Source organism: Rana temporaria, chromosome 3, assembly GCF_905171775.1.
Source record: "Rana temporaria chromosome 3, aRanTem1.1, whole genome shotgun sequence".
In the NCBI taxonomy this organism is placed as follows: Eukaryota; Metazoa; Chordata; class Amphibia; order Anura; family Ranidae; genus Rana; species Rana temporaria.
The window spans coordinates 320,638,294-320,663,393 of NC_053491.1; positions in this window are offsets into that span (position 1 = coordinate 320,638,294).

The window sequence follows — 25,100 nt, forward strand, 5'->3', positions numbered from 1 at the left end:
TTAAAGGGCCCAGAGGTTCCCAAGGCCCCGGATGGCAACCCCCCTTTTTTTTATAAAAAAATGATTTTTTTTATATTATTTCCCGCCCCCCCTCTTCTCAATTTGTGGCAGCCCCCCCCTTTTTTTTATTTATTTTTTTATAAAAAAAATATATTTTTTTAAATATATTTTTATTTTGTTTTTTATTAAAGGGCCAATATTATTATTTTTTTTAGAGGTCCAGAGGTCCCCAGAGGCCCGGATGACAACCCCCCCCCTTTTTTTCATATTTTTTTTATAAGAAAAAAATATATTTTTTATAAAAAGAAAAAAAAATTATATATTTTTTAATTTATTTGATTTTATATATATATATACATATATATATATATATATATATATATATATATATATATATATATATATTATTTATTATTAAAGGGCCCAGAGGTTCCCAAGGCCCCGGATGGCAACCCCCCTTTTTTTTTATAAAAAAATGTTTTTTTTATATTATTTCCCGCCCCCCCTCTTCTCAATTTGTGGCAGCCCCCCCCTGCTTCTCAATTTCAGATGGCAGCACCCCCCTCCCCGTTCTCTGCTCCAGGGGGCCCATGCCTGAAGCTGTGTAAGGGGCCCCATAATTCCTGATGGCAGTCCTGTTGACACGGCATTGTCAGACCACTCACTGGTTCTACTTTTACTACAGAACACACTCACCAGGACACCCTTAAAACACTGGCACATAAACAAATCACTTCTTAGTAACCCTGCCAAAACCAAAGAGATAGATGATGCCCTCAAGGAGTACTTCAGACTAAACGACCAGGATGACATCTCCCCCGAAATGCTCTGGACAGCCCACAATGTCACTATCAGAGGTACTTTAATTTGGATGGCAACCCAAATCAAGAAAGAAAGACAAATGGACATACTCAAACTAGAAAAATCTTTTGCAACCCTAAAAACCAAACACAAGAAACACCCCTCTTAGAAACTTCTTGACAGAGTAGACGCAATCAGACTAGAGCTCAACCTGGCTTGAACCGCCAAAGCTGAGAAACATATCCGCTGAAGCGGATATCAATTTTACTCACAAAAGGACAAAATTTACTCTATTTTAGCTTACACCAAAATCGCGCAACTACACCCTACCCATGATTAGGAGACCAGGCCACCCACTCACAGCCAATCCAGACAAAATATTAACAACCTTCCATGACTTCTATTCTCAACTTTACTCCTCCACCCCCACAGACAGAAGCCCGCTAATCACTGACTTCCTACATGAATTACCCCTACCGACCCTCTCCGCAGATCACAAAAACCTAATGGAAAACACCATCTCAGTAGATGAGATTAGAGACGTCATAAAAAACCTCAAGATGGGTTCTGCCCCGGGACCGGATGACCTTTCAGTACCATACTATAAAGCTTTTGCGGACACCTTGGCCCCACACATGGCAACACTTTTCAACACAAAAACCTCAGGATCCCCCCTAGACCCCCCAACTGAACACTGCCTACATAACAGTAATCCCCAAACTGAACAAAAACCCAGAGGAAGAGGAAAACTACAGGCCCATATCCCTAATAAATAATGACCTAAAGATTTTAACAACAATTCTAGCCAACTGTCTCTCCTCCTTCATTAGCAGATACATCCACAAGGACCAGGTGGGGTTCATTCCCGGCAGGCAGGGGCCTGACCAAACTAGAAAAGCCATTAACATTATTTCTATTTTACAGTCTAACTGGAACAACAGCTCTAAACAAGAGGGGATGCTTTTATCCCTAGACTTACACAACGATTTTGACAACTCCGGGACAAGACCCTCCCACTGAGCCCTGGCCCTAGAAGCGGATCCCATCGCCCCCGGACCAACTTTTCCATAGTATCGAGAGACTCTCTTAGACGGATCCGGATCAAGCAGAACCTCCTCCAGATCCGTATTTTGCACCCGAATTTCCCCACTCCCAAACTGTGCAATCGCTGCATGCCGCAGGTCTCTGACAATCTTTAGTATGATGTCCTCAGTCTCTAACCATCTCTTGTACCATGCCTGCAGCCTCTGACACATTCTGTATCATATATGTAGCCTCTGACATCTACTGTATCATGCCTGCAGCCTCTGACCATCTCTTGTATTATGTCCGCAACCTCTGACCATCTCTTGTATCATGTCCGCAACCTCTGACCATCTCTTGTATCATGTCCTCAGTCTCTAGCCATTTCTTGTATCATGTCCACAGGCTCTAGCCATCTCTTATATCATGTCATCAGTCTCTAGCCATCTCTTGTATCCTGTCCTCAGTCATTAACCATCTCTTGTACCATGTCCGCAACCTCTGACCATCTCTTGTCTTATATAATGTCTGCAGTCTCTGAGTGGGAGTCTGGAGAGGAGTCAAGAGTGGGAGTGCTGCCAGGATGGGGCTCATGGGAGAAGTCATACGTGTGTGGACTGGGGAGAAGAGACTATAGGATAAAACCAGAGTCACCAATCTGGAGCCGTCTAACTGAGCCCTGCACAGTGTATCTGAGAGGCAGTCAGTGACAGCGCCGCCAGGCAAGTCTGAGGGGGGGTCACTGAGGTAAGGGGGGAGTGATTGCAATAATTCAATGGGGCACTGATATAAAGGTTTCCCCCTTATATCAGTGACCCCCCATTCTTTCTGCGGAAGGTGGTCTCTGGAAACCCACGTACCTGGGATGCCCTTTAATGATGGACCTACTTGTATTTTGCCACTGGCAACCTGGAATTTGCTATGCGCTTTCATATCTGCCTTCTATATATATATATATATATATATATATATATATATATATATATATATATATATATATATATATATATATATATACATGTATACAGGCATACACCACTTTTAAGTACACAATGGGGTTTATTTACTAAAGCTAGAAAGCACAAAATCAGGCTCACTTCTGCATAAAAAAACAATGAGTTTCCAGGTTTTATTACCAGGCTTAAGGTGGGGTTAGAAGCTCATTGGTTTCTATGCAGAAGTGAACCTGATTTCCAGCTTTAGTAAATAAATCCCATTGTGTACTTAAAAGTGGGATATGACTGTAATACACTCTTCAAATGTGCTTTAAAATGCATGGTTTTCCCTTTCATGAACAAGGAAATAATGACATTATGATGGTTATGATGTTGGGCTGGTATAATAATGCTATGGGGCTGGTATAAAAAAAATTTCCAGGGCTGGTTTTTATTCCCAGTCTGGCCCTGTCGGTAATGTCTCAGTAATCCAACAGCACACAGCTCTTTCCGTGTTCAAGTGTGATAGCTTCCTGCCCTTTTCAGCCCTCTCTTGCAGGTGGGTTAAACCCTTTGGCAGTTAGGGATGGAGACTCTTTCCCACCCAAAATCTTTCCAAGCCTCTGAATTTTGGATCCCATGGAAGGACTTAATAATTTCAGGAAAGCTGCAAATTAGCTTTCACTCTGTATTGGATTACCCCAAAACCCCTCACCCTACATGGCCGAGAACCCTTGAGAACTCCAACTGTGCTTGTTTTCATCCCCTTAAAGGGACCACAACCCAAATAATATATCTGCCTTCCAGGGTTCACTTATAGTGTCCTGTACACGACATATTGACTAGTCATGTGATTACAACACTGCTAAACAAGGTAGACTTTCTCCTGCATTAACTGAATCAGTATTGAGATGAGCACATATGTTTAGTTCACCCCTCCTGGTGTACAGGGATCTAATCCACATCACTTGGCAGGCTGCAGTCCTCTGAAGTCAGTTTCCACAAGGCTCAGTCTTTTATGCCGCGTACACTTGATCAGGCTTTTGCCCGGCCAAATCACATTGGAATTCCAACGGAATTCCATCAGAAAAATATAGAGCATGTTCTGTATCTAAAGTCCGATGGAATTCATCGGAATTTCCGATGAAAAAACACTTATGGGGCTACACACATCGGAAATTCCGATCGTGTGTATGGGGCATAAACCCAGATCCTTACAAGGTTCAGTCTCTTGGCTCTGGTGTAGGAGGTCATGTCAGCGTGTCTCTCTGCTCTGGTGTAGGCACTCACAGAAGTGGGTCTCTCAGCTCTGGTCCAAAGGCATAGCAAGCAATCTGTCCATGGCTCAGTCCTCAGGCTCTTATAAACACCACACGAGTCGTGGCACAGGCTTAGCAAAGGCAACACATCTATTTAGCTTGGCTTTCTCCTGATAAAGACCCTTATTTCTCCTGAATGCTCGCAAAAACTCCTGTGTCTCTCCTCCTGTGTGCAAGAATTTGTGGATATTAAAGGAGAAGTATGGGATGGGTTAAATAACTAGTACATATCACATTAATCACATATCAGCATGTGCACATGAACTTTCCTTCTGCTGGAAAAAAACAGTAAATTTTCAGTTTGAAAAGTCCACAGGGGGTGTGAACATCTCCACCAACACAGCAACACACCCCCTGCCTCTGTCCCCACTCCCCTAAGAGACATGGCTGTGCTGAAAGATAGGGAGGGGGAGGAGGGAGCAAGCAAAATTACAGGAAAGGGGGTGTATCCAGACTCTATATTCACACAATTGTCTGGATGATGCTGTATGAAAGACTGTAGAACCTCCCACAGTTATTTATCTCGATTTTAACAGAATGGGGGCACTTCTGAGAGGGCTGGGAGGGTTTATAGATGTCAGCAGCTCACATAAAATAGATGTAAGCAAAAAAAGGAAACCCATACTTCTCTTTTAAAGTCCGCAGCTCTAACACCAGCCACCAGTGCAGCACTGAGTGGGGTAGGGAAAAGCACTTGATGAATAAATGAATTATGAAAAGAGGAAAGCCAGCAAAAACACCCACAACCCACTGTTCCTCACACAGCTGACAGCACAGTGTTGGGGGGGGGGGGGGCGAGCGGGGGCTCCAGCATTAGGGAGGGGAAGGGGGTTAGCGCAGGAGATTACAAAGCTGCTCCAGACACTGCTACAGTGGATACCAATGGGATAAAACACACACTGACAATTCATATGTCTCAGAGACTCCAACAACACAATTTATCCGCAATTCATTATGTCTTCTAATCCTAACGAAAGGCTATAATATAGGCACCACTAGCGTGTACCTGAACACCGCAAAAGTTTTTTCAGTCTACATTATGGAGGGTCCAGCAGAGAACGATGACACCATTATAATAATAGTATGTAAAACTGTGTATATGTCGGCCCAGATTCAGGTAGATCCGCGCAATATTTGCGTGGGCAAAGAGCAAAGATTTTTCTCTGCGCCCACGCAAATATTTCGATTTGCCCGCGATTCACGGAGCAGTAGCTCCGTAAATTGCGCGGGCGCTATGCTAATTAGCCCTGCGTAAGGGCGCCTAATGTAAATGATCCCGCCGGGGGCGGGAATCATTTAAATTAGGCGCGCTCCCGCGCCGAGTGAACAGCGCATGCTCCGTCGGGAAACTTTCCCGACGTGCATTGCGGCAAATGACGTCGCAAGGACGTCATTTGCTTCTAGGTGAACGGGAATGGCGTCCAGCGCCATTCACGAATCACTTACGTAAACGACGTGAAATTTAAATTTCACGAGCGGGAAGGGCGGCTATACTTTAGCATTGGCTGCTCCTACTATGAGTAGGAGCAGCCTTACGCTAAAGTCGCCGTACGGAAACTCCGTACCTTGCGTGCGCAGGGCCCGCGCAACTTTTGTGAATCGGTGGTAGTATGCAATTTGCATACTATACGCCGATCACAATGGCCGCGCCCCCTAGCAGCCAACGCAAGAATGCAGCCTGAGATATGAAGGCATAAGGAGGCTTATGTCTGTCATATCCTAGGCTGCAGTCCGCGTAGCGATGTTCCTGAATCAGGGGCATTCGCTACGCGGGAGCAAAACAGCTATTGCGCCGCGCAACCATATGGTTGCGCGGGCGCAATAGCTTCTTGAATCTGGGCCGTCATGTTTAAATGAGATAGTCAACAACAAATCCAAAAGTTATTATTTCATTTTTTAAGGTGCAAAGATGAACTTACATTTTCATGGCACAAGTGGTTAAACAGTTGATGCTACAAGTGCACAGACGGCTCTGTCCCCATTGCATAATGAAATACAAACATTAATAATACATACAAGTGCCACTGCAAACAAGGCAACATATATTCTGTATATATTATTGTGGATTTAAATTTGCATCCTGTCAAATTAGCTGTTAAGGTCACCAAGGTCTTGCTTATACAGCTACACAAATGCAGATTTTGCAATTTTTTTTATCTTCTGGGTGTTGTAAACTGTAACAAATTCAGTTGTTCTAAAGAATGATGCATGCAGTCTGCTAAATTTATACAATAGAAAGTTAGATCGAAAAAGGAGGGACACTTTTGGGGCCTTGTAGAAAATAATGACATCTTACAATATATTCCTACATATTTAAAAGCATACTTTATTTTAAAAATGACTTCTCAGTTTCTAACATCATACTGTCTTTTCATTTTTGGCTAGTCTCTGCCCTCACTGAAACATTATCCCTCCTGGGCTCCTCCTATATTTAATCTTTTTTTTTTAAAAAAGGTATACATAGGTCTTCTTTTCCCAGGTGTCTTCTGTCTAGTCACATGACATACATGTCAGAGTCTTTCTACCTGCAATGGACAATGGAGAAATTCATCTGTGAGGCCAGCACAAAGACCCATCCCCAGTGGGTGCATGCACGACACCATGGATTCACAGCAATTTCTTTGAATTACAGTATGTGTGCATTATTCATGTGGGCAGAAGCTCTGGAGCATTTAGAGATCGAGTAGAGCGGGCATATTTATGAAATGGATGGACATTATATCAGATGTGAAGACATGGGGCAAAAATAAAAACTGTGACATTAACCCCTTTACAACCACCCAACACATTGGTGCAGTGGCAAAATAGTGGTCTTTAATGCCCACAAGCCACACATATGCAACACTGAGCATCCGGTGGGAATACAATGTTTATGCTCAGTGCATGCTTTCAGCACAAAGACTGAGCTGTCTAATACAACTTTTGGTCCAGGGTAAAGATAGGCAGCTGGCGGGACTGAAATTGTTTGTCTTTGTTTCTGTTATAAAATTCTGTAATACAGTAGGTTTTCTCCTTCACTGATGGGCACTGATGAGGCTGCACTGACGGGCACTGATGAGGAGGCACTGAAAGGCACTAATAGGCGACACTGATGAACACTGAAAGGCTGCACTGATGGGTACTTATGGGTGGCACTGATGGGCAATGATAAGGAGGCACTGGCAGGCATTACTGAGGTCATTGATTGACATAATTTTTGGGCACAGATTGGCATAATATTTGGGCACAGATTGGCATATGTGGGCACAGATTGGCATCCCTGGTGGCCATTGGTGGCATACCTTGTGGTCATCAGTGGTGGGCATCCCTGGTGGTCCTGGTGGCATTTCTGGTGGTCCTATGTGGGCATCCTCGGGGGGCTGCATTGATAATCATAATCAATCAATCGATAACCCCCCTGTCAGGAGAGCACCCGATCAGCTCTCCTCTAGTCGCATCTATCAACATCCTAAAAGACTTCATATGCCAGGATAACGGAACCACTTACATTTTTGCAGTGACATTTGTTTTCCTTACTATTTTGTTAGGACTTGCTAGTTAATTACTTAAAAAAAAGTGCACCAAATTCTGGTGATCTTTGATCTCTATCATGTTGTACAAAAACATCTCCACCTCTCAAATGTTGCCTACCCCTGCTCCATGGTATTCAAAAGAATTGGAGAGGTATGCCAAAATGGGTACAGTTTCTCCAAAATCTTTTGATTTACCCTCTCAATATGTAAAAAAAGATTTGAAATAACCCTTTAGCCACTTGGAGTATATTGACGCATGGTAGAAGCTGCAGATGGTAGTGGGTGGGGGGACGGGGGACAGGACAACTTTTGCATCAGGGCCCACAAGCTTCAAGCTATGCCTAGGCTTGGGGTGGGGGGCTTCTTGCTGAGAAACTCTAAAGCTAAAGAAGGGGGATATAACCTAGGATACAAACCTGGAGAGTCTGCTAAGGAAATGTCTCCCTAACATAGGAAGGAGGCATCCCTGTACCTAAGGTTTTGTGAGTACTGACCGAATCTGGGTGACTGTTGCTACTGTTAATCCCTGGCACACTAATACTAAGTCTTACTTGGCCTGGGTCATTGTTTGTGATGTCCCAGTGTTGTCCATTCCCTAAAAAAATTGTTAAAGGGGCTGTTCTAAGAAGTAGCGGCAGAGTGAAAAGTATCCTCTGATTGCTGTTCTTCGTTTCTGGAGTATCCCTTGGCTACCTATACCTCGCCCAAGCTATTCAGCAATACATTTGAAGAATGCAACCCCTAGACTATTCAATGAGACAGAAGATCAGTAATGTCACTTGGTCAGCATTTTCCCATCTACGTAAAATTAATCACCTCTGTCTGTTTCTCACACCCAACAGCACTGCCGTTCTCATTCACAATCTGGTCACTTCCCGCATAGATAATTGCAATTCTCTTCTTTTTGGTATCCCTTTAAAGTCTCTCCATAAACTTCAACTGATTCAGAGCTCTGCTACTCACATCATCATCAGAACCCCCTTCTTAATCACATCTCTCTTGTCCGTAAGCACAAATATCTTATTGATTTCAAGATTCTGCTACTTAGCTTAAGGTCCCTTTCACACTGGGGCGGGAGGTAAGGTGGCGGTAAAGCGCCGCTATTTCTAGTGGTGCTTTACTGTCAGAATTACGGCAGTATTCGGCCGATAGCGGTGCGGTTTTACCCCCCACTAGCGGCCAAAAAAGGGTTAATACCGCCGGCAATGCGCCTCTGCAGAGGCGCATTGCCGGCGGTATAGCCGCGGCTTCCCATTGCTTTTAATGGGAAGAAGTGGCGGAGAAGCGGTAAAAACACCGCTCCTTCACCGCTCCAAAGATGCTGCTAGCAGGACTTTTGGAGTGGTCCTGCTAGCACACACATATTATAAGAGTGGATGTGCCTGGCTGCTGTTGCACATATTGAGAAACAAACCTGGGACAAATCTAGCGCCTCTTGTAGAGGTGAGCTATACACATTTAATAGGGTTTCTCAAATATGACTGGAAAAGTGGAAATATGCTTAAAGCTCTGCAATATTCCACAGTGCTGTCAAACTTGCCTGTAAAAGAAGTGAGCAAGTTTAGAAGAGTATAGCTAGCATCATATAGCACGCAAACACACACATACCATTTTATACAACAGTCCAATCCACTGCTACAAAACAGTGATAATGAATAATAAGCTATTCATATTTGTAAACAGATAATTATATTTTAATTATAGAAATATGCTGAGCCCATGCATTTCAAATTAAAAAAAAAGATATTTTTATATAATTAAAGGTACTAAATGAAAATTACTTGTAACCAACGGGCCCTATGTATGCTCATTGTTAATAGTATTTAAAAAACCTAAGCTGAATCATCAGAATAACAAATTGTGACAATTATTAAAGTCAAGACCATTTTTTTTCTTTACTCTTGCATCCCAAGCAACATTGAATCCAACATAATTTATATAGAAGTTGCAGCCAGAAAATGTACTGTATATTTTCAGCGATATACAGAGGCTAATTCATTAAAGGGAAGTGAAGATACAAAATTAAAGTTATTTCCAAAGCGAAAAATTAGGTGAGAATTCTCATTGGGCTTTCTGGGAAACAGCTCTGGTTTTGTGCTAATTTTCGTATCTCCAATATTAATGTTTCAGTCCCATAGAGAAAACCTAAATAACTGTAAGCAATAAAAGGTAAACAATTCTGTGCTAGGAACATACAGTATGATCATTCCTACCACCAGAGGTGTTCCTAGGGGGGTGCGGGGGGTGCGGTCCGCCCTGGGTGACACCCGCTAGAGAGGTGACACCATCCCGATTTAAAAATTTTTTTTTTTTTTTTGCTGACATGTGGGGGGGGGCAGCTCCCCCCGCGACTGCAGCGATGAGCGCCGCGGAATCGGAGCGCCGAGCGCCGCGGTACAAGAGGAGGGGGGTTGCGGGGTGACACCGCAGCACCATCCATCCCCTCCTCTCACAGCCACAGGCTGTTAGCGGTAGGGTTGCCAACTCATCCCTTTAAAACAGAACACATATTAATTACACAGGTTCTGTAGCTGATTAAGGAGGTAATTAAACTCACTTGGTGCCTTATTTGCATTAAATTAGCCTCAGAACCTGTGTAATTCATATGTGTTCTGTTTTAAAGGGATTAGTTGGCAACCCTAGTTAGCGGTGATCGGCAGTCGGCCTGTGATGATCTGAGGTACTGAATGGGGAGGGGGGGTGTTTGCACCTGGGGGGATTTCACTGAAGGGGTGGGGGAGATGTACTAAGGGGGTGTTTGCACTGAGGGGGTTTTCACTAAGGGGGGTTTGCACTGAGGGGGGGGTTGTACTAAGGGGGGTGTTTACACTGGGGGGTTGCACCGAGGGGGTTTGCACTGAGGGGGGAGTTGCACTGAGGGGGGATTTGCACTGAGGGTGGGGTTGCACTGAGGGGGGGTGTCTGCACTGAGGGGGTGTCTGCACTGAAGGGGGGTCTGTGTAACATGCAGGGGTCCAGAGGTGCAGGTGGCTGTGTAATGTAAAAGGGGTGCAGTGATGCAGGGTGCTGTGTAATGTAAAGGGGTTCAGAGGGCTGTGTAGTGTAAAAGGGTCCAGAGGTGCAGGGGGCTATGTGATGTAAAGGGGTGCAGAGGTGCAGGCGGCTGTGTAATGTAAAAGGGGTGCAGTGATGCAGGGTGCTGTGCAATGTAAAATGGTCCAGAGATGCAGGGTGCTATGAGATGTAAAGGGGTCCAGTGATGCAGGGTGCTGTGTAATGTAAAGGGGTCCAGTGATGCAGGGTGCTGTGTAATGTAAAGGGGTCCAGAGGTGCAGGGTGCTGTGTAATGTAAAGGGGTCCAGAGGTGCAGGGGGCTATGTGATGTAAAGGGGTCCAGTGGTGAAGGGGCTGTGTAATGTAAATAGGTGCAGGGTGTTGTGTAATGTAAAGGGGCCCAGAGGTGCAGGGTGCTGTGTAATGTAAAAGGGTCCAGAGGTAAAGGGGGCTGTGAGATGTAAAGGGGTCTAGTGATGCAGGGTGCTGTGTAATTTTAAAGGGGTCCAGTGATGCAGGGTACTGTGTAATTTTAAAGGGGTCCAGTGATGCAGGGGGCTGTGTAATGTAAAGAGGTCCAGAGGTGCAGGGTGCTGTGTAATGTAAAGGGGTCCAGTGATGCAGGGTGCTGTGCAATGTAAAGTGGTCCAGAGGTGCGGGTTGCTGTGCAATGTAAAGTGGTCCAGAGGTGCAGTTGTGGAGAGGGGTACACAGTAGTAACAAAAAGATATTGAAGGATGCAGAGGTATGCAGGGGGCACAGTGGGGTGTTTTTACATTTTAACGTGGGGGGGTGCCAGATATTGAATCCGCCCCGGGTGCCAATTGCTCTAGGTACCCCCCTGCCTACCACATCAACCTTGTAGAATTTTTAAAGTCCACTGTTGACCAATTGTCCTCCAGTTAGGCTATGCTCTTTCTCTATCAAAGTTCCATGTACACTGTAGGTACATTGAACCTCTTGGTAAAATAGTTGAAAATGGTATTCAATTAGGCAGGTTCACTGTCAAGATCATAGTATATCCAACATCAGGAGGTTATGGATCTTTCAGTAAGCTACAATGTTACTATTAGGTCTAAAGCCGCATGGGTAAAAATGTTATACTAGCAATGGGACTCAATTAGCATCAAATGAACTTTAGGACAAGCCCCACTCCACCATATTTGCTTTTTAAGATGTTGGTGACTCAGAAAGTGTTGACATGCGATCAGCATAAAATAGCATTTTCAGGAGAGGTTGGCAAACGGTCCTCTATATTTTGTCTCTACATGTTTCTTTTAAAATTGTCTAAGTTTTAGTTTTTTTACAATACTATTAAGTAGGTATGGTGTAAACCAAGAAGGGGCAAGAGAAAAAAAAATCAATAAACTCTACTAAAAGATAAGGCAATGTGAATTTACTGCTAGATAGATACAACAGTGCAGATTTCAAGGCTCAGATCTCAAGGGAAGCAATGTGTCTTAAGGTGCTGACATCTGAATTTGGAGACCTATTTTTAGACTGGTCCCTGCACTATGTAGCCCTTAGCAATGTCTCTAAAATTACATTGTAATTTATTCCCCCTTAAAAAAAATGCTAAATCTTTGCACCGGCAAATTATATATCAAACAGTGATATATAGATACAAATAACTACCTGCATTAAATGGCAAAATAACATCATTTAATATTGTTACATTTTTTTTTAAAGAAAATAAATAATTATTTGTGTCTCTTTTTGCCAAAACTAATATTTTATTTTTACTTTTATGGCTGTGCTCCTTCATGTGATCATCATACAGATCCAGATTCCAAACTTGGGAGAGGGTCCTTTTTACATGGCTTCAAGGCTGACATAGAGAAAGCAATTGGAATTCTTAAAATTATAGGCTTGAAGGGCACTCCAAACCAGTATGATTTGTGGAACAGTACAATTGTCATGGACAACCTTAGCAACAGAGTGCACTGGATATGGAATGGACTTCATTTACTTTAAAATTATTTTGGTTAACATACATGTGACACTCCAATCTGATAATTTTTTATTTTTTTTAAATGTCAGCTCCAGTTTTAGCATTACCAATTTTTAATCAAGCAGTAATAGGTCTGCATCAATTGGCAGATATAAATTGGCCAGTTGTTCACTGAGGCTGTCTCTGTTCTTTCTGATACAAAACTGTCCTGCCACTGGTCAATTTCTAGCAAACCGCCATTAAAAAAATTAAAGCAGTCTTCTTTGTGATTTTTACCTACAGGTAAGCCTATAATAAGCCAATATTACCTGTAGGTAAAAGGAATCTCTCCTAAAAGGCACAGTTTCAGAGCATAGAGCCTTAACTGAGGGCTCCCCCACACATAAGTGAGAGTGACATAATCACGGCTCCTGCAACTCACACAGCCAGAGTCCGTTAACCAGGAAGGAAGACTGGGGGAAGATGGAAGCCCTGTTAGTGGTGACAGCATGGCGCTAAAGAGTTTCGGTCTAAGGTAAGTATTTCATATTGTGCTAGAATGCGGTGCATCCTCGCACATTATGCATCTGTCGTACAAGGGAACATTTTTTTTTTCTTTTACTGCAGTGGTTTACAACTTCTTTAAGAGACCACAGATTGTCATAACTATTGGGGTTAAAAAGAATTAATTTCTAGGCTTATGCATATGATTATATATATATATATATATATATATATATATAATGTCATGAGCAACTCAGAAGCCATTTTGTGCCTGAGTTCATGATTTTAAACAAGGTTCCTTACAAGAAGACTTATCTTAGTTTCTCTTAGATCGTAAATTCAAATTTCTGTTAGCTAGACGAGATAAGAGGGGCTAATGTTTATGTTATAATGAGACCAATGTCTCGTGTTTCAAATTAACAAGGAACAAAAATACATATATTATTATTATACAGGATTTATATAGGGCCAAGAGTTTGCGCAGCGCTTTACATCAGGGAAGACAGTACAATCACAATACAATTAAATACAGGAAGGATCAGAGGCCCCTGCTCGTTAGAGCTTACAATCTAGAAATATATATTTTTTTCTCTCTTTTAATGACTAGGGGACGTATTCAAAAGCTGTTTTTAGGAAGTGCTTTGTATTATTCATTGCAAATAATTATATTAGCCATAATTCCTATTATACTAATAGAACATTTATATGAGCATACTTAAAGCGGATGTGCCACTAAAAAAATATATTAAAAGCCAGCAGCTACAAATACTGCAGCTGCTGACTTTTAATATAAGGACACTTACCTGTCCTGGAGTCCAGCGCCGATCGCAGCAGATGACGAGCCGATCGCTCGTCACCCTGCTGCTCCCCCTCCATCCACGGTGAGGGAACCAGGAAGTGAAGCGCTCCGGCTTCACTGCCCGGTTCCCTACGGCGCATGCGCGAGTCGCGCTGCGCCCGCCGATTGGCTCCCGCTGTGTGCTGGGAGCCGAGTGTTCCCAGCATACAACGGGGGACGGACGGGAAGCAAGGGAAAAACCCGTCTTTTTCCCGCATCGTAGGGCCGGAAGTGGGTTCAGATACCTGTCTGTAGACAGGTATCTGCACCCCCCTCCCCCCTGAAAGGTGTCAAATGTGACACCGGAGGGGGGAGGGTGCCGATCAGCGGGACTCCACTTTAGAGTGGAGATCCGCTTTAAGTGAGTAATCTCAAAACTCATTTGGGTTTATGTATTTTTATAATATACCACATTTATTCATTATATTATTGTTTGTTATACCCATTGAAATACATTATTAACCATTTGGCTGGCCAAAAACCAAAGCACTTTTTACGATTCGGCACTGCGACGCTTTAACTGACAATTGTGCGGTCGTGCGACGTGACTCCCCAAACAAAATGTACTTCCTTTTTTTCCACAAATAGAGCTTTCTTTTGGTGGTATTTGATCACCTCTGCGGTTTTTATTTTTTGTGCTATAAACAAAAATAAAGCGACAATTTTGAAAAAAAAACAATATTTTGTACTTTTTGCTATAATAAATATCCACAATAAAAAAAAAAGAAGCAAATTGTTTCTCAGTTTAGGCCGATATGTATTATTCTACATATTTTTGTTAAAAAATCACATAAGCATATATTGATTGGTTTGCACAAAATTTATAGCGTCTACAAAATAATGGATAGTTTTATGGCATTTTTATTATAATTTGTTTTACTAGTAATGGCGGCGATCTGCAATTTTTATCATGACTGCGACTTTATGGCAGAGACATCAGACACTTTTGACACATTTTTGGAACCATTGTCATTTTTACAGCGATCAGTGCTATAACAATGCACTGATTACTGTGAAAATGACACTGGCAGGGAAGGGGTTAACCACTAGGTGGCGCTGAAGGGGTTAAGTGTGTCCTAGGGAGTGATTCTAACTGTTAGGGGGAGGGGCTACCAGTGACACATCACTGATCACTGTTCCCGATCACAGGGAACATTCGATCAGTGACATGTCACTAGGCAGAACAGGGGAATGCCTTGTTTACAAAGGCATCCCCCTGTTCTGTTTTGCCGACCACAATAGCAGGCCGCTATCTGGGAACATCGAGTTCCTGCGAGTGCACTCGCCAGGCACGCAATTTAAAGGGACGTACAGGTACGCCTATTTGCCTGCCCATGCCATTGTATAAACATAAATGTACGTGCGCTGCTCGCTATGTGGTTAAGAGAAGGATAGCATATCTGTGACCTAATGAATAGTGTTAAATGTATAGGAATTCTAAGTGTGAAACTATGTATGGTTATTGCATGCCCAGTCACTAAAGTATTTAGAACGAGAGTTAATTAGCTTATTTAAACTTACTATATTCATACAATTTCCAGCCAGAGACACAAGTCTGACATATCTGTCAAGAAAACCCTTATTATAGTTTACAGTTTTTCTTTTAGACTTAAGTTAAAGGTTAATTTGGAGATTGATTGTGACATGTTGAGAAAAATTCCAATATAATTTTTAAGCCTGTAATGCCACTTTCTGGTAGTGGTGTAAAGGAAAACACTGCCCCTAGTGGTAATTATGTGTAAGGGTCTGATATTGTCCCTATAGGTATAGTGCAGGAAATGACATGTGTTTGACATCATTCATGACATGAAAGGCATATCCACACCTACTCTTTGGGGGGGGGGGGGTAAAGGATGCATACAGGTAGCAGAGAAGGAACCGAGAGCTAAGATTGAAAGGAAAGGAGGAGGATATGAGAATAGAAAAAAAAGGACGGGAAGGTCTATGAAGCGAAAGGTGTCCGTGGGATACACAGCTGATGTCTCTCAAACAAAAGATTCTTATATCTCTGGTAAAGTATAATTTTCTATTGCCTATTGGTAATTGAATTATTTGAATATATACATAGCTAAACCATTTAATCTTTGTGACATAAAAATTGAAATTGAAAAGATTTCTAACTGCTGTATGGGATTGATTCTGTTTTAATTATAGAGAAAAATACACCTAGTTGTATACCCCAACAAAGTTGAGTTCAAAGTCTTATCAATGGTTTAGTTGTGATGTATGCTTAAACATATAATTCATCAGTGATTATTTTTATTTTAAATATAAGTCTTGCAATATCCCGTTAGATAGGGTAATGGACAAGTCTGACCCAGCCAAACCAATCCTTAAAAGGCCACCGACTGGCAGCAGCAGGGTCGCGCGCCTACTTCACCTTTACAACTTGATACATGCCTGGAGGGAAAGTAATCCCACAGCTAGAGATTACACATACAGTACTTTTCACAGGTACATCACACTTATTCCCGGATAGACCACATCTTAGTGCGCACCCCCTTACTTCCGTACATAACGTTGGTTAAAATACTATCCACCCCATGGTCAGACCATTCTCTGATTAAGCTATCTGTAAAGGGAATTTGGTCTAAACCTAGCCCCTCTCCATGTACACTTAATGCAAGCTTATTGAATGACCCCTTACTATTTGCTGAGATTGAAAAGGATATACAGGATTACTTTAGGACTAACAAATCCTCAGAAACCTCTCCAGCCATTAATTGGGTGGCTCACAAAGTCACGATACGGGGTAAATTAATTCAAATGGCGGCCAGAGTAAAAATAAACTGTGAGCAAACAGTTAAGCAATTGGAGGCAGACTTGGATGAACTATTGGAGGAACAGTGTAGAACTCCCTAGACCGACATTAGATATAAGATTGATGAGGCGAGACTGGCACTAAATCTTAGTCTGACCACCCAAGCGGAAAAGCATATTAGCTGGTCTAAGCATAAATACTACACAATGGGCGACAAACCCACCACTATGCTGACTAGGAAACTAGTACCTCGACAATACATACCAATGCTACCCAAATTGAGCCTACTGGACACCCCACTCAGAACCCTGAATCCATTCTCAGGGAATTTCAAAAATTCTACGCTAAACTTTATAGCCCACCACTTAATTATGCAACTGCTAAAGCGGAACAGTTTTTCCGCAACATACAACTTCCCCAACTTACCCAGGCTCATAGGGAACTAATGGATGAGGAATTAATGATATCTGAAATTCAGGCGGCCATAAAAACTATCCATCCATCTAAAGCTCCGGGACCAGATGGCTTCACTGGCCATTATTATAGGAAATACACGGAGGTTCTTGCACCTCATTTGTGTTCCTATTTTAATGACCTGAGAAGAGGAAAAGCAGTTCCTGACCACGAAAATGCGGTGTATCTGCATGTTATACCAAAACCGGGAAAAGATCATGGAGATTGTGCTAACTACCACCCGATCTCCTTGATCAATACAGATCTAAAAATATTAACGAAAGTGTTGGCCTTCAGATTGAATACCTTCCTTCCAAATTACATCCATTCAGATCAGGCAGGTTTCGTTCCGAATCGTCAGGCCTTCTGATCAGACTCGCAGGATTATAAATTTAATTTCGGCAATCCAGTCAGACTGGGACAGTAAGGGACCTAGGCGGGGAATGCAGCTTTCACTGGACATCCAGAAGGCGTTTGATTCCCTCTCCTGGGAGTATTTATTTGACGCACTATGTCGCTTTGGTTTTGGCGAGCGCTTTCTGGTTCTCCTACGTATACTGTATGATTCTCCTTCAGCATCGTTAAGGCTTAGGGGATATTCATCCCCACCTTTTGCTATTAGGGTTGCCCATTATCCCGTTGCTCTTTGCTCTGGCAATAGAGCCATTGGCAATCAGGATCCGCATGAGCCCAGATGTCAGAGGCATAGTCTGTGGAGACAGTGAGCATAAGTGCTTACTCTTTGCAAACGACCTTTTACTGGCATTGTCATCACCTATTACTTCCCTCCCCAACTTATACGCAATCTTACATCCATTCTCGAAGATCTTGGGTCTACAAATTAATCATAACACGTCCAGGGCACTAAATCTCTGTTTACTAAAATCTACCCAGGAGACACTTGAGCGAACGTACTAATTTTGGTGGGAGCCATGAGGCTCTTTCCTATCTTGGAGTAAGTTTGATCTCATCCATTCAAATGTTATATAGAAGGAACTACCCTGCCTTGTTCAAACGCCTGACTGAAGACCTAGCTAGGTGGCAGATTCACCCCCTGTCGTGGTTCGGCAGACTGCACTCAATAAAAATGAATATTTTACCAAAGGTTTTATACTTATTTCATACTTTGCCTGTGTCACTAGTCCGATCTGACCTCCAAACATTCCAAAACAAAATTCTTCAGTTTATATGGGGTGATAAGTGGCCTAGGGTGAATCGGGGAACATTGTACACTCCAAAACAAAGAGGGGGTCTGGGACTCCCTGATCTGATAAAATACTTCCATGCGACCCAGCTACCCCAACTCACAAGGTTCCATTCCCAAAAACCTGCAGCCATTTGGATGACTATGGAGTCATATTCCTGTCGTCCTGATCCTATTTCTCATATTATGTGGCTCCCTATGAAGGAGAGACCGATCATACTCTGCCCTACTCTTTCCTTTTCACTGGAAATTTGGGACAGACTTTCAAGGACCCGGAAATTTAAATCCCCCACGGTCCCCTAGCCCCTCTATTGAAAAACAGGGACTTCACTCCGGGCCTCACTCCCTCTGTGTTTGAATGGTGGACTAACAAGGGCTTAATATGAATAGCTGAACTTTGTGACCATAAAGGGATTTTATCGGAACAAATGTTAGTAGAAAAATACCAAATGCCAGTCACGGAACATTTTAGGTATACTCAATTATACAATTTTCTACAAAGTGTAGCCCGTAAAAATGATCTATCAACTACTACTACCATTGAGCGTTTGTGCAGGCAATATGATAAAGTTAGAGGTCACATTTACACTATATACGCTGTCCTGACACATGCTCCGACAAAACTGAGCTATATGCTTCAATGGGAGCAGGATCTTCAGGAAACTCTTGAAATTGATGAGTGGCATAGGCTGTCGGAACCTGCATCTCGATCGCTCATTAACACCTCCATTATAGAAGCTAACTACAAGGTCTTACTGAGATGGTATATGGTTCCGGCCAGACTGGCCACCTTTGTGTCTGGTGCCACTCCGGAGTGCTTTAGGGGATGTGACCAGGTGGGATCCACCTATCACGTGTGGTGGACATGCCCCAAGGATTCTGGATCAGGGTGTATAATCATCTACACCCTTACCCAGATAAATTTGGTTAAATCTTCAAAACATGCGCTCCTGGGGGGCAGAGTACCTGAAGCATCCGGATCCCAAAGACGGCTCATTACATTTATTTTTATCTCAGCTAAAATAACTATAGCGAGAAACTGGAAGTCCGCGGCCTTACCATTCGATCAACTTAAACATAAACTGTCTTGGCTTATGTTGAAAGAACGGTTACCAGCAATTGCACAGGACACGATGAAGTTGTTCCACAAAGTCTGGGACCCATGGATCAGTTACCTGACCAACGATCCCAGGACGATCGCAACCTAGTGGGGTCCCGTAGACTGCTTTAAAAGGCACAACACTCTCCCCCATTCTACTGATTCTTTTTTCTTCCCCCTGTGGGTTTGTTTCTCTTTTTTGTTTTACCTTCCTCTCCTCTACTTTCTTGAAGTATTATTGAGAAACGTCAATTGTTGTTTATTGTTTGCTAATGGGTTATGTATGCTATGGGAGGAGATTTCCTCGACTGTAACGGGTCACTACCATGTAACCCTGATGGTAAAGTTTATTTCATGTTGAAAGATGTTATATTTGTAAGTTATACTGCAAAACTTTAATAAAAATTATTGAAACATAAATATAAGTCTTGGTTAAATTACAAAGCTCTGTGCACGGTATAACATTTTGTATGTGGGCATTTAAAGTTTGAACTTGCAGATCTGTTTGTTTGAGAGAAATCATGTGTCAACATCTACACCTTGTTTGTTTTCTTATGCCGCATACACACGACCAGATTTTCCGTCGGAAAAACCTTGGATTGTTTTTCTGACGGAATTCCGCTCAAGCTTGGCTTGCATACACACGGTCACACAAAAGATCTCTGAACTTTCATCCGTCAAGAACGCGGTGGCGTACAACTCTACGACAAGCCGAGAATATGAAGTTCAATGATTCTGAGAATGTGTCAAATTGTTTCCAAGCATGCGTTGGAATTTTGCGAGTCGGAATTGCTATTGACGATCAGATCTTCCGATAGGAACTTTTTCCATCTGAAAATTTAAGAACCAGCTTTCAATCTTTTGTCGGCAGAAATTCCGACAGCAAAAGTCAGATGGAGCATACACACAGACAAAATTTCCATTCAAAAGCTCACATCAGACTTTTGCTGTCGGAATTTCCGATCGTGTAAGGGGAATTAGTCTGCGGAGCCACTGAGAAACTGTCAAAATTTACAAAACAGTTACTAAGTTTTAAGACATTAGTATTTTAAATCTAAAGCTTGTGGTTATATTCTCAGTATCTGTACTACACATTATGGTGATATTTTACATTTATATTTTGTGTTTATCACTAGTTATATTTTGATATTATTTTTGCGCAGATTTTTAGTAAATAAGTACATATTTTTGCACATCTTTTTGTATTCCTTTCTGTCTTCAAACCAATTTGAGTAAATTGTTGATTTATGTAAACAAGTGAAAATCTCTTGAAACATAGATTTTTGCTTATTTGCATAAATATAATACTGTTCAATATTTCAGTATAAATACCCTGACAAGATCATAGGAGCTGTAGAAAACTGTCTAGCAACAGGACAGTTTTAATAAAAAGACCAAGCCCAGTTGTACATAAACTACAGGTGTTTTTTTTTTCACAATTGATAAGAAGTGTGGTGATGGCGTACGTGAGTGATACATTGTTATGTGGTTTAGCTGTACACTGTTTTTTTCCAACAAACATTGCAGAAATAAGGACAGATAGTCACCACACGGTAATGCTGCACTTTGAGCACTAAAAACGTAAAAAAAGACCCCATCTTAGTCGACCCTAGGTCCCGTAAGCTGCCAATATTCTCGGAGCTCCAGGCGAAACACGATTTGCCCAGACAGGTATTCTACAGCTACCTACAGATAAGACACTATGCCCAAACCATAGCCCCAAGGCTCCAATTCTCACAACCGTCCCCATTTGAACGTATTGTTCTGGAGGGGTGCCACAGACGGGGATTGATCACAGACATTTACCAGCTCCTGAATGCGTGTGATTGGCCTGGGCAGGGGAAGCATGCGTACATGTTGAGGTGGGAGAGGGAGCTAGGAGGGCCACTGCCGATGGAGGCCTGGCGGCCATCTGGAGGCAAGCTGCTAAATCCTCCCTATGTACCCTGTATAAAGAAAACTCATATAAGATCCTTTTTTTTTGGTACCAGACCCCGAACATACTCCATAAAATATACCCCTCTACTTCTGATCGATGTTGGCGTTGCCATCAAGACAGAGGCTCTCTCTTCCACATTTACTGGGCGTGCCCCCTCATTACCCCGTTTTGGCAGTCCACGCAACAACTACTTACCCGTCTTTTTGAGACACCCTTCCCCCTGACCCCTAAACTATTTTTGCTAGGTATCTCCCAACCTCGACTTGCCAAGCCATACAAAAAACTACTTAGGCACATCTTAACGGCAGCTAGGTGCTTGATAGCCCTTAATTGGAAGAAATCCACACCCCCATCCCAGGAAGCCCTCTATGCTAGGGTCAAGGATGTGGAGCTGATAGAATGGATGACAGCCAGGATACGTAATGGAATGGACGCCAACGAGGTCTGAAGTGAGTGGCATCGGCGGGAGGACACGCCAGGAGGGGGCGAGGAAGCAGACGCGGTAACCTAAATCCCCTTTCTGTTCTGGACTTCTTTTCTCTCTTTCTTTTCTCTCTCTGGTTCCCCTTTCCTTTCTTACAAACTATTGTTTTGTTGTCACTTGTGACGCTAGAGTATAATAAACAGTTCGATACGCTATGTTTACTGACATGACTGTTGGAGAAGCCAGTTCTCTGAACTGGACCCTATTGGCCGAGAGCTTAACTCCCTTTCTGCCCACCAGGGCTGGACTGGGACAAAAATTCGGCCCTGGACTTCATCCAGACCGGCCCACTTTAATTCAATAAAATGCTGCCCCCACCCCCCCGAAAAATCACGCCCACCAAAAGGCCCCTACATCCATTATTGTATATCATGAGAGGGTGAGAGAGAGGGGAATGAGAGAGAGAGAGAGGGAGGGTTGAGGGAAAGGGGGTGAGTGTAAGAAAAAGAGAGTGAGTGTAAAAGAGAGGGGGTGAGTGTAGGACCCCTTTTTACACTGAGGCATTTTTTAGGCGCTTTTGGGCGCCTGTAAAGCGACTGAAAAATGCTTCCGCTGCAGTCCCAGAGTGAAAGCCTGAGTGCTTTCACACTGGGGCGCTGCCAGGGCATTAAAAAAAGTCCTCCAAGCAGCATCTTTGTTTTAAAAAACGGCCCACTGAGCCATCGGCCCACCGGGAAACTCCCTGTAGTGCCTATGGCCAGTCCATCCCTGCTGCCCACTGTGAACACAAAAAATAATTACATTCCTGGATAAATGTCTGCTTTGATCTTTTAATGCCTGCATTTTACTGTATCCTGTGAACTGTTTTATATAAATAAAAAAAATGTATTTAAAAAAAAAAAACCATTAAAATAAAATGAAAACCATCATACCCTCAAAAATCAGAACTTTTTTTTTTTTTTTTTTTACATGGAAACAAGGAAAGCCTTGCAGAAATAAAATAGGTTGTTATGGATAGGACACAGCTAGAAGTGACCAGTGACCTCACATAACCACAAACTTAATATAAAGGACAAACAAGAATAAGAGCAAAAAAATACAGAAAATGGGGTAATTGCTCAAAGTGCTAACAATGAAAATTAAAGTACACTTTCCTAACTGACCCTAATGTCTACCTATGCTTTTCCTATCTCTTCCCCTACAGAAACTTCATAAAACTGACACTTTGCGCTTTGTGCCCCCTTATTGTGAGGGAGTTGGCTTATTGCCAGGGTCCAAGGGCCATACAGTAATTTCCGTTGACAAAAAAATCGATCACTGGGCATGTGCATTTGGAACCCACAGGATGCATCATGAACCCATTGTAGCTGAAAATCCAAACCTCATTCCTAGTCTAAACCAGAAAAAAAAACTCATCACCTCATCTAAGAAATGATAAGCTGTAATATGTCATATTTTTGTTTTTGGGTTGAGATACACTTTAATGTGAAGTGTAAAGTTTGAATGTTAGAGATGGAGAATGACAAGGTTGTAATTTACATAGCAAAAGCATGGCTTGTGCAGCATATCACTCTCTTACATACTGTAATGTCTTTATGCAATTAATCAAAGAGATCAATACCTGAATATGGAGACAAAAGAGCGAACTAGGAGCAAAATGAGAATGGTTAATCTTTATGCTGATCAGACCAGCGTTGTATGTTAATTGCTATAGAAAACATAAAAGGTTATTTTGATGTGATATCTGAGACTTAAGAAATACTGCATAAGAGAAGGTCAGCTAATGAAGTCGCTGTCAATTATAGTCTTACTAATGTATTAATCTTTTTACAGCTCCTTCAGCTAGACTGGCATTAATTAAGGTTCCCAATCAGCAGGGTACATTTTATGTGGTCCCGGTCTAGAAGAAAATAAAAGTATCTAATTGATAGAAAATTATGCTAAATATTAATTTTATTGGGAATGATTACATTTTTTTTTGCATTCAAGCTATGTGAGGATTGTGATCATCATTGAGAAGCAAGAAACGCAAAAGAAAATGCCAATTTAGTGAACAGCACCTTATGCCCTGTACACACGATCGGAGTTTCCGTCGAAATAAACTCTGACACCAAATTCCGACCGTCAAAAACGCGGTGACATACAACACTACGTTGAGCCTAGAAAAAGGAAGTTCAATGCTTCCGAGCATATGCGTTGTATTGTTTCAGAGGATGCATGTTTTTTTCTCCGTCGGAGTTCCATACAGACAAACTCTTTCTAACACCATTGGAATTTCTGACGGAAAAAGTCCGATGGGGCATACACACGGTTGGAATATCTGCTGAAAAAATTCCGTCAGACTTTTTCCATCGGAAATTTTGATTGTGTGTACGAGGCATTAGTCTCCTCCTGCCTTATTGGTTCTGAATCTGCTATATCCCATTCTGCTGTATTTGCATAAGTCAAAGTTTAGACTTGCATTTAAACTGCCATACTTCTGAAATGTGATCTTTTCGGGTCACTTTTCAGAGGTGCGATGTAACATGTCCTTGTTGCCTGTTTTGACCCTGCAATTGCTGAACTGTGTGCATTGCATGCAATTGCAGGGCGTTTGTGGTACTTACTCATTAGCTTGAAAGAGTTGTGTTTGTTGGGCTTACTTAAGTTTTTGCCTCAGGGGTAAAACAACATGACTTTGCCATGTGAACAGCCTTATCTACTGCCTTTGCAGTTTAAGGGGGGACACTTGGAGGGTACTAAAATGCAGCTCAACCAATTTTTTTTTTTACTGCCCTCCTAAACGCACGTCTAAACATACTGCAAACATGTCCTTCCAGTTCTACCCCATCCCTTTATATTTATAAAAGGCACTTCAATGTATTAACTGTATACAACAACAAATTATTTTATAACCTAAATCTTGAAACCATTTAAATTTGATCTCAACAGCTCACTTACAATGGAACTCATCCAGACAGGCCACCCTCCTATCAATTGATCTCCATAAAGCCTCGTACACACGATTAGTCCATCCGATGAAAACGGTCTGAAGGACAGTTGTCCTAGGTTAACCTATGAAGCTGACTGATGGTCCGTCATCTGTACACACTATAGGTTAAATAACCGATCGTGTCAGAACGCGGTGACGTAAAACACAACGACGTGCTGAAAAAAACGAAGTTCAATGCTTCCAAGCATGCGTCGACTTGATTCTGAGCATGTGCAGGTTTTTAACCGATGGTTTTGCATACTAACGATTGGATTTGACCTATCGGTTACCATCCATAGGTTAAATTTTAAAGCAAGTTGCCATTTTTTTAACCTAAGGTTAAATAACCTATGGGGCCTACACACGATCGGT